The 21,348-nt window shown below is 41.2% G+C and overlaps 1 pseudogene across 1 annotated transcript; it reads left to right on the plus strand.

The window, feature by feature from the left end:
- Positions 1–8,885: 8,885 nt before the first annotated feature.
- LOC147896258 (uncharacterized) lies at positions 8,886–9,964 on the plus strand (annotated as a pseudogene). The gene is made up of 2 exons (XR_015541931.1): positions 8,886–9,167; positions 9,355–9,964. The product of XR_015541931.1 is annotated as an uncharacterized LOC147896258 (transcript).
- Positions 9,965–21,348: the final 11,384 nt, after the last annotated feature.

Below are 21,348 nucleotides of genomic sequence, written 5' to 3' on the forward strand. Positions count from 1 at the left end.
GCAAGTTTGAATGCATTACTCAAGTAAGCTTTAAAGTCGATTTTGCAAACATGGTGAATTGTGCGCGTGGGTCAATTACTCGAATGCTTTTCCTCATTTATGGTCTTCACGTGCAGGCTATTGTGTAAAATGCTTCCAAGGGAGAATAAATTACCGACCTCAAGAGATATGGCAAGGCAACATGTGACCTCTCTTGGAGGATTAGATTACAAGCGCATCCATGCATGTGTCAACGATTGCGTTTTGTTTCGTGGACTACATAAGGATGCAAGAGAGTGTCCTACTTGTGGAGAGGCAAGATATAGAGCAGATCTCAAAACCTTGGACGTGCCTCGTAAGGTATTGCGACATTTTCCCATAATCCCTCACATCCAACATATGTTCAAGTGCAAATCTATTGCAGAGCTCATGTCATGGCATTCCTCCCATCGATCAACCGATGGCAAGTGGAGAACTCCCGCGGACTCTCCTGGTCTCATCCTAGATATGTTGCCCCTTGGAATGAAGTCCTCCCACAATCACTCACCACGGGAGATTGGATGAGAATTTGGGACGGTTCCACGACTCCTCCACCACTTGGCATGAGCCGGTAAGGATTTGTAACTATTGGCTGGAAGTAAAGATTGGCTATATTGGTTGAAAGTGAGGATTGCACGCTAACACTTTATTTTGTTTAGATACTCCATCTTTTATCGTTTACCATATTGGTCCCACCTCAAGATCAATCACCTGCTCGATCCCATGCATATCTTCAAGAATGTGGCATCTACCATTTGGGAGCATTTGAATGGGACACGAGATTCGGCAGGCATAAGGGAGGATCTACGTACCATAGGGAGGATGCATGAAGCTTGGCCTCAAGAGAGACCAAATGGGCGTGTTTTTTTACCTCGTGCACCGTGGATGTTATCAAAGCTAGAGATGGCGACGGTGAAGCGCGCTATTACTACAATTCGTACTCCCACTGGATGCATGAGGTGTTTGAAGGGAGCCTTTACAAAGAGCAAGAAAAGAGGTGTAGAGCAATTATATGGCTTGAAATCTCATGATTGGCACAAGATGCTCCAAGTAAGTATTTTATATGCATAATATCTTTTTCCTTTCAAATTTGTGAGTGAATAGCTATAAGCAACTAATCAACCACCTCCTCGCGGGTTCAGTTCATACTACCTACTAGCATTTCACGTAGTGCATCAAAGGACGTGAAAGATTGTATTTACAAGATGGGCGAGCTTGTGAGGTATGTGAGCTCAAAGGAAATAGATCCCACCACGCTTGAGAATGCTCGAGTTATGTCAGTGGAGGCGGTTTGTTTAGTGGAGGAGACATTTCCACGTTCTATTCTCACAAGCCAACTACATCTCATAGTGCATTTGGTGGATGAGATTGCTATATGCGGTACTATACATGCACGATGGTTGTTCTTCCTCGAGCGCTTCATGAAGACCTTGAAGGGCTTCGTGAGACAAAATGCAAGACCCGAAGGTAGCATGGCCGAGGGTTGGTTGGTACAAGAGTCACTTGTATATATTTCTGAGTTTCTTGTTGATGTGGATAGCTCTCTCCCACGACTATGGAGAGATGATGAAGACCTAAGGATGACCCGGTCTATTGTGCCTCAAGGAAAAGGACGCAACAAAGTAATAGACACGGAGTTGTGTAATAGTATCAACCTCTTTTGCGTGCTTAATAGTGATGTGATGAAAAGATGGGTGACAAGATACGAGGATGCAAAGGCAAGAAGACAAGAAGAAAGGGCCCTCTTTCGTACACACCACGGATCTCGTGTGCCATACCCTCAGTGTCTAAGAGCACTTCCAAAGGATATTCATGTGGATTGGCTACTTGATGAAATGGAGAAAGCAGAGAAAGACGAGGGGATGCATATCACAATGGAAGAATGGGAGTATGCTAGAGGATGCATGAGCAAGGTCGGTATATAGAATGTTATGCATAAGTTAGGAGGTTTTTATAATTTAGATTGCTTATTTAATTGATTTTTTCTTGGTGTAGTGCACTATGTTCAATGCTATATGGTGTGAGGGCAAGCATTTTCGAACACAACGGATTGATGATAAGAGAAACACACAAGATTGCGGCGTCATTGCTAGCTTTGAGGGAGCCAATGGAGTCATGGATGATTATTGTGGCATAATCCAAGATATCATTATGCTTGACTTTCGACGCTTCTTTGTGTATGTTTTGGATGTAAAGTGGTTTAAGGACGTGGTGGAAAGAGGCCCTAATGCAACAATCAAACGCCATGCAAGTGGCTTTGTAACTATTGACTCCACAAAGTTTTGGCAAAGTAGGAAGGACACACTAATACTACCGCAACAATGTGAACAGGTACTGTGCACACACATAAAAATACTCGCTTTTAAATATTTGATGCAAGAAAAGTAACATGATTGTATTTGTGTTTGAATTAGGTTGTCTATCAACCAATGGTGGATAATAATAGGTGGTGGCATGTCATACCTATTATGCCACGTTCCAAAGTGATGTATAGTACATTTACTAATATGGAGCATATGGAGGATGATCATGGCCATGGACGTGATGATGACCATGATACAAGAGAGGAGGATGATCATGAGATAGGAGATATAGATATTGAGGCCGGCATTACCCGTGAGGACGAGCCTACCATTGGAGATCTTGATTTCGATGAGCACATGAGTGGCACAAGTAGTAGTGGGTTGAATGTATTTGTAGATCTAAACACTTGTTTGGATTTTGAAGTAGATAGTTTGGCAAGGGTTGATCTCATTGAGGATGAGATTGAACCGTAGCCCCACAATTGATATTGGCAAAACTATTTTACATATTGTCTCATTCTCCTCATTTCCCTTAATTCTTGTATATGTGGGCTTGCAAAAAATTATGTGCTTTGGTAATCATGGGCAATGTTTGGAAAGCAATGATGTACACCAAAATCTCACTTTCTGTATTCTCTGGAGCCTGTCTATTTACGCGTCTAAATGCGCGTCTGATTCTCAGTGTAAACGCGCAAATAAACGCGCAAATACACGTGCAAATAGACGCGCTAATAAAGGGGATGTTAGACGGGCCCGTATTTTCTCAGGTCAGACGTGCAAATAGACGCGATGATTAACGCGCAAATAGACGAGTATTTAGCCGCGCTAATAGACGTGCCCGTAATTTCTCTACTAAAACAACGCCTATAGACGTGCCCGCTATTTTGCGCGTCTACCAAGCGCGTCTATAGTTGCTTTGTGTTGTTGTGTCTCAAGCCTACACAGCATTTGATTATAAAGATGAAGATTCAAGGGAAATGGATTCGAGGTTTGATGGTCTTACAACTAGAAAACGCAAGACACTATTTACAAAAAGAAAGTATGTGAGTGTGAAGAGGCGAAGAATCATGGCATCAATTCCAGAACCAAAGAGACATGTGATGCTATCCGAGGAGAATATGGAAAGGATGTTTATGCGAGTTTGTTGCAAGAGACTTTGCATTAGAAAAGTTGGGAAAGATGATTGTGCAGCCATACGCCTTGGTATTTGGAGTAAGACAGCGCCTAATAGACATAACTATCTTCTTCAAGAGTTTTCATGCTTTCTTCATCAAGGCACTATTCAAGATTTGAGCACAGGACACTGTAAACCTAGATTGAAACCCATGGTTAATGGGAGACCCATTTGCAATCAAGGATATCAATGGTTAACTGGACTATCACATGGCACATACTGGACTATCTGGGCAGAGGTGAAAGAAAAAGTTATTCATACAATTCATGGAAATACCTACAAGCTTAAATGCCATGGAAGCACTATAAATGCAACCGCAACATTAAAGCAAGTTCTCGAAGACAATGCATTACCGCAGCCTCATCTTCAACAAACAATGCTAGATGGACGTGTCGAATGCCAACAACATCTTCCTTTGGGAATGACAAAGAAGGTCGTCCTAGAAACTGTCAATAAATCTTTACAAGACAGAGACGAGAGCATGATTTCACGATCAACCTTGTACAAAATTTGGCGTAGAGATTTTTGCCATGTCAAGACACCATCAAAGCAAAGGATGTCAAAATGTAAGACATGTGATGAATTAAAAAATGCCATTGAACATAGTAAATGTGAGCAGCAGCGAGGAAGATATATTAAATGGCGATCAATCCATTTACGTCATGTGCAGGATGCTCGAAAGTTGTATGCTTCTTGGAAAGAGGAAGCTATTTCACATGTCGATAAGTCCATGTGCATCACCATTGATGGCATGGACCAGAATACAACCACTTTGCCACGATATAGACGTATCCCACCGGCATTGGAGGGCAAACGTGGACTAAAAACACACTTGTGTGGAGTATTAGTACATGGATACCGAATCTTTTGTGATGTATGGATTGATAGTTTGCATGACCATGATAGTAACCAGGTTGTTACATCAATCATGAAAGCAATAAGAAAGGTTAGAGATGCTCGCGGATGTTTGCCTAACACATTGCAAATACAAGCTGATAATTGTTGGAGAGAGAACAAGAATAAATATATATTTGCTTTATGCTCTATGTTGGTTGGTTTGAAAATATTTGAAGAAGTGGAAGTTGGCTTTCTTCTTGTCGGCCATACACATGAAGACATAGATCAAATCTTCAGTGTTATCTCTGGTGAGTTGAAGGCAATGGATGTTTTGACAATGGAGGATATGCTATTTCGAATTGGGAAAAAAATTGGAGGTTCTCACAAGGAAGAATCAGAAGTGGCTATCTTAGAGAGGATGGTAGATTGGAGAGCGTTCATAGAGCCACATTTACAAACAGGAGATGATACCCTAATAGGACACACAAATCCACACTACTTTCGGTTTCACATGCATAACAATATTCCAGTGATGCAATGGAAGCACTACTCAGTAGATGGAGATCATTTATGGAGTGAGTCATATGCTTTATTACAACGAATAATTCCATTGGAGGAAACTAGATTTGTTCTTGCAAAAAACAAATCACTTGACATAGATGAAATGAAAGGCTTGAAAGCCTTCATTAAACATCTTCAAAGTATGATGCAGAAATATCCTGAGCAATCAACTAAGAATTTGGAGACAATTAAATCAACTGAAGCACTTATCCAATCTTTAGAAAGACAAGAAAACTTAATGAGCATTGAATACTCTGAATCCTTTTGGCCGGAACAAGCTAGGTCACCAAGTTTTCCTTTGGATATAAATATGTTAGTAGATATGGAGGAAGCAGAGGAATGCATTTTACCTCGAAAATATTGTGGTAGGAAGGGAGACAAACCCTTACCAGAGTTTATACCATGTAATGAGATTGAAGAGGGTCTATTTGTTGCAGTTTGGGCATCTGATCTGGGTTCAAAGTTGGATGACCAAGGTGGCCCAATTTGGGTTGCAAAGGTTACTAAGACAAAAAGGGATGACAAGGGAACTCCTATAACATTTACAGCTTTATGGTATGAACCAAAGCCATTAAAAAATCTCCCGAGAAGATATACAATAAAACAACTCTATGAGGGATGCTTGCAAAAGAAACGTGAATGGGTTCCAAATAATGAGAGATTAACAGAGGTGGAAGTCAGTAGCATTATTCATTGCTAGAAATCGAGGACACGAAGTTTTAAAAACAAGCATGGATACAATGTTGAAAAATGTATCACAATCCCTGATCCAAGTCGTGTCCATATTAAACATCATTTGGCAAGACTTGACCCATCAAGCTCAAATACATTACATGAATCTGATGACTCTGAACGAGATTCAGATGCATAAGATAATGTTTTGTATGCTTTTCTCCATACAAATGGTGTATCTATACACCACCAATAAGATAATTTATTGTATGGTTTGTTTTTAAAAAAAGGGTGTATCTATACACCACTTATGTATTGAATTCAACAAACTCTTTTTTTTCAAAAAAATGGTGTATCTATATACCACTTATATGTTGAATTCAACAAACTCTTTTCATATGGTGTCATATTTTCACTTCATAGTGTTAAAATTGAACTTGAGTTAAAAGACTACTATTATTATTATTATAGTTATTGGATGGGGGCACCATGCATGAGTTTGGGAATTATAGCTTTAGTGAGCCATTTTTTTTAAAATTAGAGGTTACCACTTGACTTTTTACTAGCTTAATAAGGCCATATTTGTATATAAGTGACCCATTAAGTGCTCAAAAAAACCCAATTTTTTAGCTCACTAAGTGAAGTTGAGTGGAGAGGATATGCTCCAAAAAAAAGTCCAAACCAAGAGAGAAAGTCCAAAAATTTTGAATAGTATGTTTATAATGTCATGGCCCTTAATGAAGCCGTTTTGCTTTCTATCCTCTAATTGCATGCATACAATTGGCACCATGATAGCCTCGGGGGGGTCACTCATCATATGTAACCCTATCACGTGAGTTCAACAGAAGGATTTTTTTTATTTCTAAAATTTACAGAAATAAATATACATAAGGGACTATTTAAAATAGTTTTGGAAAAAATTTACAGATTTGTATAGAAAAGGGGTGCATTTTATTAATGAAATTTTTTACAGATAAGGGACTTTAAATATAGGCGTTGAACGCACGTGATATAGAGGGTTTATACATAGTGACCCCCCCGAGATGATAGCCAACAGTGTAGCAATTAATTTATAGGAGACATTAAGATAGTGATAGGCCTCTAATCACCAACTGTCAGCAACAACCTGCTAGAATCCAGTAACCAAATTTCCATTCCCATCCTGAACTCTATCAATTGATTCCTCTCGGATATGCTTTCTTTTGGTTGCCTAAAAAAACATTTTTGAGAAATAGTCTGCCACATTTAGCCATAGCTGTCTACTTACAATTCTAGACCTTTCAACCTTAGCTAACTCCAAATCCTTAATGCATAGCTCACACTCCATTAATAGGGTAGAAAAATATGCATCCTTGGGATCGACCACCATTACATGCATATTTAGACATTCTTGAATTATAGACAACAAATAATTATCCTTCCCAAATTTGTCTCTTTCCTGCTTGGCCCATCAATTAGCAAAACCATGGATACCTTGTATCCCAACATCACATCTAGTGCATGGGCCCACCACATTCTATGTGCTTTCCTTCGACATAGCTCTAATTTGCCGGCAAAATTCCTTATTCTATAGCCAACTACTAATAAATTCAAATGGCACATCGAGGGACCTCTCAGAATGGAAAAGGTTCACATTAGAGGGGCATGATCTGAAACCCCGGAGCTGGCAAACAACTTCCCCCCCATAGGAGCCTTCACTTGAGTTATCAAGACCACCCATCCTAAAGTGGCCCCCCTTTTTGCGCCTAAGCGTGGAGGTTAATAAATCTTTTGTACACTGTGCCTAAGGGGGAAGGGAAGGGAGAGGTGGGAAAATACAATTTGGGAAAAAACCCAAATTTCGTTGACATGGCCCCCATTTCCCCCAAAGCTCAGCATCACTGCAACAACTACTTTCAAGCTTCCTTCCTTTATACCCGTACGATTTCAAGCTTCCTTCCTTTATACCCATACCATTGCATCACCATAGCCATAGCCATAGCCGCGAGCTTCCATCTTGTTTCTTCATCCCCTTTGCAATTCCAATTTGAAGCTCCGCTATGCTTCCCATCTGTGAAATTCCGCACTTTTCAACATCTTCTTCCTTCCATGTCCCCCTCATTTGGTTTCCTCTTCCATCTTTCTCCCGTCTCAGATCTCGCCTCAAGGTTTGCCTCTCTTCAATCCGCTGGATGCTTTACAGGACTCATCTGTTGTAGCTTTGCCGCTCGCTGATGCTAGACACTAGCACTGCCTCATTGCATGGTGTTTCTGCTACTCAGTTTTTGCACTTTCCTCTTTTTCTTTTGTAACTTATCACATTTGGATTACTTGATTGCAGATGTATCGACCTGATAGCCCGAACGCAAGTCAACAGTAGAAACAACTGTCTTTGTCTATAACTAATCTCCCTTTGGATATCAGCATCCTGGCTTCTAGCGATCCAAAGCCTCGGCTTTGTTGGACACTAGAACTCCATGAACGCTTTGTTGATGCTATAGTCCAGCTTGAGGGAGTTGATAGTAAGTGATGCTTCTTCACAAGGCCCTACTTTGAAGGAAGCTTAGCATCTTCCTCTTTCGCGACTTTCAAGCTCAAAGTGGCTCCTCCCTCGTCCTCACCAGCTTTGCTTCTGTCCTTCTTTGGATCACTTCTAGCTTCGTCATCATCCTCAGTGCACACATCGTCATCCCTATTGCTGTAGTAGTGACAAGGTTGAGAGAAGAAAGAGAGAGGTGCAATGGAAGGCCGATAATTGAGGAGGAATACCTATGCCTCGCGTGGTGTTGATCATTGATTATGTTTGCTTGTCTCTTCCTCGGGGGGGTCACTATGTATTAACCCTCTATATCACGTGCGTTCAAGGCCTATATTTAAAATCCCTTATCTGTAAAAGATTTTGTTAATAAAACGTACCCCTTTTCTAAACAAATCTGTAAAATTTTCCCAAAACTATTTTAAATAGTCCCTTATGTATATTTATTTCTGTAAATTTTAGAAATAAAAAATATCCTTCTGTTGAACTCACGTGATAGGGTTACATATGATGAGTGACCCCCCCGAGGTCTCTTCTCGTGATATTTTGAGCCATATCGTATCCTTCAAATCCTTTAGCTAGCCATGGCATCCTGCCCTTAGTCTTCTTGCTCACAGGGACATTCCCTATCGTTGGGAATAGCACAAAGTTTCTTCGCTTCTGCCAAACACCTCTTCTCCCGATTTTGCTAGCTCGCATCTCGTTCTTTCCATCATTGCTACGAGATCTCCTCTCCCAAATGGAGTTTTGATAATAGGAGTTCCTTAGGTGCATTTAGAGGCACAAAAGCCCGTGATCTATTCGAGACCACAGAGAGTGTGAGAGACAGAATGATCCTTCAGGCGAGCTCAATACCCCTCTATTGTTTAGACTATCATCTACATGGACCACACGGCAACCTTATGCGTGGATTTTGGCTATGGCTCGCTTGCCTCATCCTCCAGCTATATTGCCTTTATATCCTTTGCACAGCGGGTGCCTCTTACATTCACTTTGCCACTTGGAGGCTACACCTCCCCATGCTTTGGGCTCCAACCTTCATCTTTGCTGTCATTGCCTCTACAATGCGTGCAAGCACCTTAGGAGGGTACACTTTCAACCACCTCCTTACTGTCGTGGAAATTTCTTTTGAATCATACAAAATCTTTCTTTCGATATCTTTGCACTGAGCAACTATGGCTCGTGTTACTTGAACTTTATGATTTTCACTATAGACAGATAGATTCAAATTTAGAATTCTCACTTTGTGTCTTCTTGGTTTTGGTTTTAAGTAGAACCGGTGAATGTGCCAACTGGTACTTGGATCCTTGGTGGAAGTGGAGCACGCTTTTGATTCTTCCGTCATGCTACTTTTCCATCCTTCTATTTAGATTGAAAAACCAAAAGGATCACATGCTAGCAATTGAATATTGACATACAAGCGAGCATTCATTGATGGTATTCATAATATATCTCTTATATGCAGTTACTCTTGCAACAAGAAGTGAAAAATGAAGTTTTGGGTGCTCATTTATGATGTTTTGGATCTGATGTCTCACTTTTGGGTCGAAATGGGGTGGCCAGTTTACCTCTGCATTTTCAAGGATCAATCTGAAATGGACAGCTTTCAAAATGAGCTGTGATGGTATGGTGCCAAGTGCTTTGATAAAATAAGCTCGGCGGTGGCTTGTGTCCTTCCATCAAGAAGAATGATAAATATACCTTCTTCTTTAGTACATGATGGTGATTGGACCTTGAGAGCCATTGACACTGCCATGGCTGAAGCTTTCAAGTGCAAGGTATGTTTAATACTTTTTGGCTTACTCCCGAATCTTTCATCATGGTTAAGAGCAGTAATTTATCCTTGGTAGTTCTTGTGAGATATTTATTGGAATGATATGTGTATATACATGGGCCCTCTATAAGCTGCATACATTTAAAACTTCTCGTTGCTCAGTTTTGTGTGCGCTTAGTGGTAAATTTGATAAAGAACAGGACTATGTAAAATTTGCATCAAAGGAATGGAGTGTAAGGTAAGTTGTCAGGGGAAAAATGGAACAATAGAGAAGAGGGTGATCCCACATTGTGTCCTTGCACCAGAAATTGATGTGAAGCAAAAATTGAGAAGGCATAATAGTCCATTTAGCAATCTTTCCATATGGGGGTTATGATATGGGTCTTGTGCTTGATTTGTAGCTAGGCATTGTAAGGAATTAAGAATAGGTTGCAATTATCACTTCAAACAAGTTAAAATATATTTGTCTCCTATAGTGTAATTTTCTTAGGGATTATGGGCTAGCAGTTTTGGGACATTATGGTGAATTTGAAATCTGTCTATTTGCTTAACACATTTTTGAGAGACTGCGCACTGATGCCACGAGAGTAAATGGTTCCCTTGTAGTACCCACATTGTAAGTGATAATCTCTAACTCAAATCCCACGTATGCCAAAATATAATTGGGTTTGATCATGATACCCTAGCTAGCGGTAGTTGGTTTTCAATATAGTAGAGATTTAAGATCATACTGGGTTGAAGATGAGTTTTGTACCTACTATATGTGCCTATTGCAATGATAATATAGCTACATTCATTGCATCTTGTAGGATTGTGGCAACAAGATTTACCTATTTGGATGGACAACACTCGCATCCAAGGCTAAAGTTTAGAATTTTCTATTCATTGATGCTTCTGCTTGGTGTGGATATGTTTTTAGTGGATATTAATTCTATGGTTTTAATTGGCTAAAATTCACAAAGCTGATGTATATGGATTATCATCTCTATTTGATGATCACTTCAAATCTATCCCATGCTTTTAGAAAGTCCATGTGAGATGGGATGATGCTATTGATGTAGTCCTTGGTAAATAGGAGATTTCTCTCTGTTGGTTCATAGATGGAACAATGGAGCAAAGATGAAACACAATGAACAATTTTTTATTCATGAGTGGTTACATATATAGGCAAATGCCTCCATGTTGGTAGATCCCAGATCCACAATCATGTCCATGATTATCTCAATCAATCACCTCCTATGATCACTACAAATCCACACATCACACCAACCTAACAAACCTAACTTGCCAAGTCACTAGACCTTCTAGCACACCTATACTCACACACTCCTTGCATAGGACTCCAAGCCCATAGGCACACACACACATACATCAATTTGCCCTTCATTCCCCCCCACAAATTGATGACCTCATCACTCGGCAGTAGTACATGGGATGCTCCATGGCTTGCCCACCATCATGTGGCAACACACATGGCCCCAACTTGTGACTCACTCATAGGACTATTGGTTTACAACTCGAAGATAGACAATGACTATGTATGGAAATTTCCATGATTCCAACAAGGAGTAAATCTCAAACAAAAGACTAAAAATCATTTAAGGATGATGGTGGTTGCTATGGTGGGATGGGAGATATAGCAAAGTCTCCAAGGTCCCCCCTTATGAGATGCGATTCCAATCTGGCCCCTTGGCCACCCCTCCTGCTGGTCGTGCCGCCCCCTACACCACCTCTGCTTGCTCCAACATCCCTTGCTCCACCCCACACTCTAACCCTACTACTCCCACCCCTTTTCCTAGCTTTTCTACTTCCTGTAGCACACATGCTTTAGATTATGCTTTGCTCGGGGACCTATTTTACACCATCAATGACCTTAGAGAAATTATAGAGGATGAGAGAGGGTCACTTGTCATCAATTAAATGAGGCGATTGTTGATGAGCACCCACTTTCCCAAGGATATCCTAAAACCTTGGCACAATCAAGACAGCCAAGTAAGATGGCAATTACAATATCCTCATCAAGATTAAACTTGATGCCAGATAACTGACTCAATATGCTCTTCATTGAATTTAGATGTGAAGAGATGGATTCTCCTCTATCCAAGTTTAAATCAAAGAACTCAATAAGCAAGCTTAACTTAAAACATCTCCCCTGTGCTCCAAAAACATGCTGAAGTTGAGTTCATGCAGCATGAACAGTCTCACATCCATCAATGTGGTGGATAAAAGAATCACTCAATCCAAGAGCAATTATGGCTAGTGCTTTTTCATCTTAAGGAAGCCATGAAGCTTCTCTTTCCCTAGTTGTAGGTTTAGTTTCTTTTCCATTAGCCACCTTCCATATTCCCTTTTTCATGAGAATAAATTTCAGTTTGGTCTACCAAGTGTGAAAATCCTCTCCCTCAAACTTATCTATCTTGAGTTTGGAGGCCATTTGGGAAGGTCTTACCAATTTCATGGCAGTGTCTAATCCCTTTACAAAAGATCAATCTTTCTGAAAAAGTAAATCACCTTCACCTCCTTGCATAGGACTCGAAGCCCATAGGCACAGACACACACACATACATCAATTTGTCCTTCACTCTCAAGGGATATATGAATGTCATTTTGATTCTTTTGTTACAAATTTTTTGCCCTTTGCAACTCTGAGTACTTTAAATAAACTTAAGTTTCAAGTCAGCCTATTTGTGCACTATCTATTGATGATTATTGATAAAGCTTATTTGTGGCAGAACTTGAAGGGCTTGTGTAGATGGCAATGGACAAGCTGTTTGTAGTTGAAGGGTTCACACTACATGGTAATCTTCATCGACACAGGTTGATGGTACGTTTGTTTCTCAAATTTCCTTCTGAGAGACTATGTACATGTGGTTGGGGAGAGGAATTTATACCTACCTTTCCTTATTTTTAAGGTCTTATCATGTTATATCTTTTGGTTAAAAAGGCATTGATGAATAATATGTCAGTGCACAACAACACAAAGCAACTATAGACGCGCTTGGTAGAGCGCAAAATAGCGGGTGCGTCTATAGGCATTGCTTTAGTAGAGGAATTACGGGCACGTCTAAAAGCGCATCTAAAAGCTCATCTATTTGCACGTAAATTAACACGTCTACTTGCGCGTCTAAATTGAGAAAATACGGGCCCGTCTAACATCGCGTTTATCAGCACGTCTATATGCGCGTGTGTTAGCGTGTTTATTTGCGCGTTTACACTGAGACTCAGACGCACATTTAGACGCGTAGATAGACGCAAACCAGAGAATACAGAAAGTGAGATTTTGGTGTACATCATTGCTTTCCAAACATTGCCCATGATTACCAAAGCACATAATTTTTTGCAAGCCCACATATACAAGAATTAAGTGAGATGAGGAGAATGAGACAATATGTAAAATAGTTTTGCCAATATCAATTATGGGGCTACGATTCAATCTCATCCTCAATGAGATCAACCCTTGCCAAACTATCTACTTCAAAATCCAAACAAGTGTTTAGATCTACAAATACAAACTACTACTTGTGCCACTCATGTGCTCATCGAAATCAGCATCTCGAATGGTAGGCTCATCCTCACAGGTAATGGCCTCAATATCTGTATCTCCTATCTCATGATCATCCTCCTCTCTCGTATCACGGTCATCATCACGTCCATGGCCATGATCATCCTCCATACGCTCCATATTAGTAAATGTACTATACATCACTTTGGAACGTGGCATAATAGGTATGACATGCCACCATCTATTATTATCCACCATTGGTTGATAGAAAACCTAATTCAAACACAAATACAATCATGTTATTTTTCTTGCATCAAATATTTAAAAGCGAGTATTTTTATATATGTGCATAGTACCTGTTCACATTGTTGCGGTAGTACTAGTGTGTCCTTCCTACTTTGCCAAAACTTTGTGGAGTCAATAGTTATAAAGCCACTTGCATGGCATTTGATTGTTGCATTAGGGCCTCTTTCCCTTAAACCACTTTACATCCAAAACATACACAAAGAAGCGTCGAAAGTCAAGCATAATAATATCTTGGATTATGCCACAATAATCATCCATGGCTCCATTGGCTCCCTCAAAGCTAGCAATGATGCCGCAATCTTGTGTGTTTCTCTTATCATCAATCCGTTGTGTTCGAAAATGCTTGCCCTCACACCATATAGCATTGAACATAGTGCACTACACCAAGAAAAAATCAATTAAATAAGCAATCTAAATTATTGAAAGCTCCTAACTTATGCATAACATTCTATATACCGACCTTGCTCATGCATCCCCTAGCATACTCCCATTCTTCCATTGTGATATGCATCCCCTCATCTTTCTCTACTTTCTCCATTTCATAAAGTAGCCAATCGACATGAATATCCTTTGGAAGTGCTCTTAGATATTGAGGGTATGGCACACGAGACCCGTGGTGTGTACAAAAGAGGGCCCTTTCTTCTTGTCTTCTTGCCTTTGCATCCTCGTATCTTGTCACCCATCTTTTCATCACATCACTATTAAGCATGCAAAAGAGGTTGATACTATTATGCAACTCCGTGTCTATTACTTTGTTGCGTCCTTTCCCTTGAGGCACAATAGAGGTCATCCTTATGTCTTCATCATCTCTCCATAGTTGTGGGAGAGAGCTATCCACATCAACAAGAAACTCAGAAATATATACAAGTGACTCTTGTACCAACCAACCCTCGGCCATGCTACCTTCGGGTCTTGCATTTTGTCTCACGAAGCCCCTCAAGGTCTTCATGAAGCGCTCCAGGAAGAACAACCATCGTGCATGTATAGTACGGCATATAGCAATCTCATCCACCAAATGCACTATGAGATGTAGTTGGCTTGTGAGAATAGAACGTGGAAATGTCTCCTCCACTAAACAAACCGTCTCCACTGACATAACTCGAGCATTCTCAAGCATGGTGGGATCTATTTCCTTTGAGCTCACATACCTAGAAATGAAAAAGTACAGCATATTAGCAATATGCATTCAAACTTGCACGGAGCATTGATATGCATCATATTTTGTATCATGTAAAGTACCTCACAAGCTCGCCCATCTTGTAAATACAATCTTTCACATCCTTCGATGCACTACGTGAAATGCTAGTAGGTAGTATGAACTGAACCCAAGAGGAGGTGGTTGATTAGTTGCTTATAACTATTCACTCACAAATTTGAAAGGAAAAAGATATTATGCACAGAAAATACTTACTTGGAGCATTTTGTGCCAATCGTGAGATTTCAAGCCATATAATTGCTCTACACCTCTTTTCTTGCTCTTTGTAAAGGCTCCCTTCAAACATCTCATGCATCCAGTGGGAGTACAAATTGTAGTAATAGTGCGCTTCACCGTCACCATCTCTAGCTTTGATAACATCCACGGTGCACGAGGTAAAAAAACATGCCCATTTGGTCTCTCTTGAGGCCAAGCTTCATGCATCCTCCCTGTGGTATGTAGATCCTCCCTTATGCCTGCCGAATCTCGTGTCCCATTCAAATGCTCCCAAATGGTAGATGCCACATTCTTGAAGATATGCATGGGATCAAGCAGGTGATTGATCTTGAGGTGGGACCAATATGGTAAATGATAAAAGATGGAGTATCTAAACAAAATAAGGTGTTAGCGGGAAATCTTTACTTTCAGCCAATATACCCAATCTTTACTTCCAGCCAATAGTTACAAACCCTTACCGGCTCATGCCAAGTGGTGGAGGAGTCGTGGAACCGTCCCAAATTCTCATCCAATCTCCCGCAGTGAGTGATTGTGGGAGGACTTCATTCCAAGCGGCAACATATCTAGGATGATCAGGTGGGAGAAATCGATGGTGATTCTCATAGATGACCTTATTCAATGCGTCTGCCCATGAGGCAACTAGCGAAGGACCACAAATAGGACATGCATGGTAACCCGATGTAGTGAGACGTGAACAATAGACGCAATTAAGAGTGGAAGGTGGGTTTAGTGTGCCACATCCTTTGCCTATTCATAATTAGAAATGCAATGCTTACCTGAACACTCGCCATAGCCTAGGAAGTCATGCATCGTCCACATCAAGACTGCTTTGCAGTTGAAGTCTCATGACAAGGGAGGCCTGCTCACATCATGCACCTCGATACCTCTCCAAAGTATCTCTAGCTCGTCAATCAAAGGCTCCAAATAAACATCAGGGTTTTTGACTTTATGTTTCCCTGGAATTAGAAGGGACAGCATAACATGTCCTTTCTTAATAGCCATAGAGTGTAGAAGATTGTAATTCACCAATACCACTGGCCATACACCGTAAGACATGCTTTTGAGACCAAATGGGTTCACACTGTCCATACCCAATCCAAGTCTCAAGCTCCTAGGTTCTTCCTTGAAGCTTGGCCATGTGTCTTCAATATGCTTCCACGCACGAGAGTCCGTGGGAGTTCTCCACTTGCCATCGGTTGATCGATGGGAGGAATGCCATGACATGAGCTTTGCAATAGATTTGCACTTGAACATATGTTGGATGCAAGGGATTATGGGAAAATGTCGCAATACCTTATGAGGCACGTCCAAGGTTTTGAGATCTGCTCTATATCTTGCCTCTCCATAAGTAGGACACTCTCTTGCATCCTTATGTAGTCCACGAAACAAAATGCAATCGTTGACACATGCATGGATGCGCTTGTAATCTAATCCTCCAAGAGAGGTCACATGTTGCCTTGCCATATCTCTTGAGGTCGGTAGTTTATTCTCCCTTGGAAGCATTTTACACAATAGCCTGCACGTGAAGACCATAAATGAGGAAAAGCATTCGAGTAATTGACCCACTAGCATAATTCACCATGTTTGCAAAATAGACTTTAAAGCTTACTTGAGTAATGCATTCAAACTTGCATTGCTCCATCCATAGATGGTTTGCAAGTTTAGTAACTCAAGGGAGGCATGTAGAACAGAGAATGTGCACCCCTCAAACAGTGGAGTCGATGCTGCAGTAAAAAGATCATCCTGCTCCATGCTATCATCCCTCCCTTGATGGACATATAAATCCTGCACCATATCATCAAACACCTCCTCCTCCACGGCTTCATGAGGTAATGGTGGAGGGCTACTATCACCATCACTCCATGCATCCGTAACGGTCCCTCCTGAAGATCCCACATCATATCGCCGACACTTCACCTCCTCACGATGAGCATAGGGCAACATATGTGGGTGTGGCACTGCATCCTGTATCAAATTAAAATGGGATCATAACTCAAACATATGAACACCCATAGGTATCTCAATCAACCTTAACTTACAAACCCTTACCCTGTTTACGGTCACATCCCATTCTCCATACTTTGAGATATGATTGAGTGTAATTCTACGTGCACGATACATGTTTCCTCAACATCGATCACACAAACATTTGATTTTTTGCTCCAACCACATTTCGCGATGGTGGATACGGAGAGATTCATCCTCACTGGAGCTACTTGTTGAAGATGAAGACATCCTACAAACAAACAACCAACCAAATTTGCTTTCTTCAAATGTTTAATTTAAACTCTGTGGCACGTCTAAAGGTGCATCTAAAAGCACGTCTATAGTCACGTCTAAAGGCGCGTCTACTCTGTGTATTTAGACGCACCTATAGACGCGTCATTAGACATGATTATAGACGCAGCTTTTAAACCTGCTTTTAGTGCGCTCGCTTTGCTTTTCTTCACATTACTTATACTTCGCGCGGCTTGCTTCCTTCCTTATTAGCAGATCCACAGTTTCGACGCTTAAGAGGAAGGCTCCCATACTTACATCCAAGCTTACACTCAAGAGGAAGGCATCCACACTTACTTCTAAGCTTAAAGGAGAGGAGGACGAACAAGGAGGAGAAGCAACTTTGAAAAAGAAGAAGAACCTTCCATACCTCTATCCAAGTAAGTCCTTTTGCAATTGATCTTGTTTGGAAGTTTGCTCTCTTTAGATTTGTACTTTCTCGTATCCAAGAAGCTCATGATCTGGGTATCAGTGTCACATTTGTCTGTCAGGTGCAATGTCATTTTCTACTTTTTAGAAATCCCGTCTGTCGGAGGGCGTCTATAGGCACGTCTCAGAGTGCGTCTAAAAGCACGTCTACAGGCGCGTCTAGCCTGTTTGCAAACACAACAGACACGTCTATAGACGCTCTGTTAGACGCTCTGTTAGACTCATATATAGATGCACTAATCAGACGCATCTATAGATGCGCTCCGATAGTAAGCCTCTCTTCCCTTCCTCTTTCTTCTCAGCTCATCAGTAATAGATTTTTTTCCTTTTTTCCAGTTCAACATGTGGCCAGGAAGCGCTTCCAGCTCACCTGATCCCCAGGAATCTATTTGGAAGGACTTATATAACCTTTTAGGGCACCCTCCTAGTCCTGCGGAGTTATACGGGTATATGATGGGTACTCTAAACACTCCCCAGGAGTCGGCACTACAGACTCCAAACCACCCCACACCGCCTGAGATCACCCCAACGGAGTCAACACAGCCGTCTTATGCCCCTTCTTATGCCCCTTCCCCCATATCATCTTATGCCCCTTCCCCCATGCCGTCTTATGTCCCTTCAGCCATCCCGTCTTATGCCCCTTCCCCCATGCCGTCAGGAGGTCCTTCTGTCTCACAGAGTCATCGACGTACTTTTGTGCCGTTGAGACTCGGTTCTCCAGCTACGAGTGGTCAGCGTAGTCTCGTGCAGTCTCCAGCTAGGAGTGGCTAGCGTACAAGCTCAAGACACGACACGGTAGCAGGCGTAGTAGCAGGGAGAGCGGTGGGGGATGCATGGCACATTGCTTTGGGAGGGGTGGCGATGGGGACGATGATGATTCAGATGATTTAGACATGCCTCCGGGTGATGGTACGATTTATTATGACATCACTCAGACATGAGGCATCTTGATGGATGCGCAGGGGAAGGACATCATGGCCTTCATGCGCTCCATAATTGCTAACAATTACAGAGATTGCTTTATCCACTACAAAGACCAGCCAAAGAGGTTGGCTGATGAGACCCTCACTGCTGTTCGCTCTAGGTATCCTAACCCCCCAATCGCCAGTTCACAGATAAATGGGCCAAGTCAAAGATTGTTACCATACTTGGCAATAAAAGATCTTTGCTTAAGAGGCAGGCACTAGCGGAGCTTGCTAGGCTTGAGGGAGGTCAACCACCAAGGGGCCCGCCCCACACCGCTCACAAGCGTGAGTGGAAGAAAGCAATGAAGTCAGCGAGGGAGGACCCTAGTCTGCATCACGTGAAGGCATGGAGGATCCAGATCGAGGAATATGGAAGCGCGCATTTTGGAGCAGGGGGTGTTGAATCATGGGAGGCCCAATTTGTAAGTATCGATCTCAAATTATATTGCTTATGTAGTTTATTAGGAGGTTGTTTCTTTGTACTAATCCCTCCGCAAAGTGTGTCGTCATGCAGCTTGAGATCGTGGGCAGATACCCTACTCCTGTGGAGATAGCCTACCACCGCCACCATCGCAGAGGAGATACATGGACGCACTTCTATGATGACGGGTTGATTACTGAGGAGTAGTATACCCGGGCTACTGGAGCGGCCCCTGAGGTATTTGAAAGTAATTAAATAATGCCAAAATTATAAGTAAAGATTTGATTTTTCATACATTGATATATGTTGTCCCTTGTTTACAGGCCCGTGCACAAGACGATGAGGAAGACAAGGAAGGAGGCACAGAAGGGATCGCAGAAGGGAGCATGGAAGGGAGCGAGGACCTAGAGAACATAGATTAGTCGTAGAAGTAGTGCTAGCTACTCTTTTTTGTACTTAAAGCCACTGGCTTGGCTTCATGCCTCTTGTATATACACTCCTCTTATTTTTTATACTTAAAGCCACATGACGTGGCTTAGCTTCCTTATTTTTTGTACTTAAAGCCACATGACGTGGCGTATATACAAGCACTTTTTGAGCTTTCAATTTTATTGCGTTTTGGAGTTGTAATGTTTTATTTGGAATTGTAATTAAAATGTGGTTGGCTATAAGAATTGAATTACACAATGTGGATATGGGATTCTTGTAACTATATAGCATACACAACATACACAGCATTCTGTAAATTTAAAAAAAATAAAATAAACCGCGTCTATCAGTGCATCTATAAACGCATCTATCAGTGCGTCTATAAACGTGTCTATATACGCGTCTATCTGTTCGAAAAGCGTCTATATTTGCGTCTATAAACGTGTTTATAAGCACGTCTATTTAAGCATCTAAGTGCACATCTATATGTGCGTGTGTCTGATATATAGACGCGCTGATAGACGCGGGTCTCCAGACGCGCAAATAGATGAGCAAATAGATGCGCCCGTAAGTTTTTTATTTAGTTCAGTAAACGCGTCTGTGTGCGCGTCTATGCATACTTTGTCTTGTTGTGGTGTTGTGGTTACTTATCTTAAATTTACAAAAATTCATGTTAAATTATGTAGCAACATATGAGCATTGTTCAAGGATTAATAACTACATGCTAATATTCTTAGAGAGGGGCAATCAAATCTCTTCAAATATGGCATTATACATATTGATTGATGCAAAGGACCAAGTTATTGTTAGAAATGGACCAACAGAGGGTATGCATAATGGAAGATTGATAGAATAGCCCAAGAGCACACACAATGTGTGTGTGGGAGTAGAATCACAGAGAATCACAAACTTCTTGAACTTATGTGCAATCTAGCCTTGGGAGCACTCCGTCCTCTTGACACGATCTACAATTCCTTGGCAGAATGCTTACACAATCAAGTCGTGCAATCTATAGTATGTAAGAAATTTAGACTCAGAAGCACACCGGCCTCTTGACACGGTCTGTAATTCCCCTGGCAAAATGCTTACAGAATCAAGCTGTGCAATGTATAGTATGTAAGCAATCTAGCCTCGGGAGCACTCTGGTCTCTTCACATGGTCTGCAATTCCCTTGGCAGAATGCTTACAGAATCAAGACGTGCAATGTATATTATGTAAGCAATCTAGCCGCGGGAGCACTCCGGTCTCTTGACACGGTTTGTAATTCCCTTGGCAAAATGCTTATATATCAAATCATGCAATGTATAGTATGTAAGTAATCTAGCCTCGGAATCAGTCCAATCTCTTGACATGGTCTGTAATTAATCCTTTGGCAAAATGCTCACAAGAATCAAGTAGTTTAATGTATAGTATGTAAGCAATCTAGCCTCAGGAGCACTTCGGTCTCTTGACACGGTCTACAATTCCCCTGGCAGAATGCTTAGACAATCAAGTTGTATTCTAGAGTCTGAATATCAAATTGAGCATCTACAAAATAGAGTTTATCTACCAAATTGTGCAATCAATGCAAGTGATATGGATCTCATCAAAGCTTGAAACATCCAAACCTGTAACTAAACCTTCGTGTGAAATTATTCCACATTGTGCAGCAAAACTCTAAAGGACTACTAAAGGAAGAATAGACTATAACAACGAAACTATGCATCCAATGTACAGGTGATGTATGGCTTTCC

This window comes from Dipteris shenzhenensis, chromosome 12 (assembly GCF_047967505.1).
Source record: "Dipteris shenzhenensis isolate YYH24624 ecotype China chromosome 12, Dip_SZ_1.0, whole genome shotgun sequence".
In the NCBI taxonomy this organism is placed as follows: domain Eukaryota; kingdom Viridiplantae; phylum Streptophyta; class Polypodiopsida; order Gleicheniales; family Dipteridaceae; genus Dipteris; species Dipteris shenzhenensis.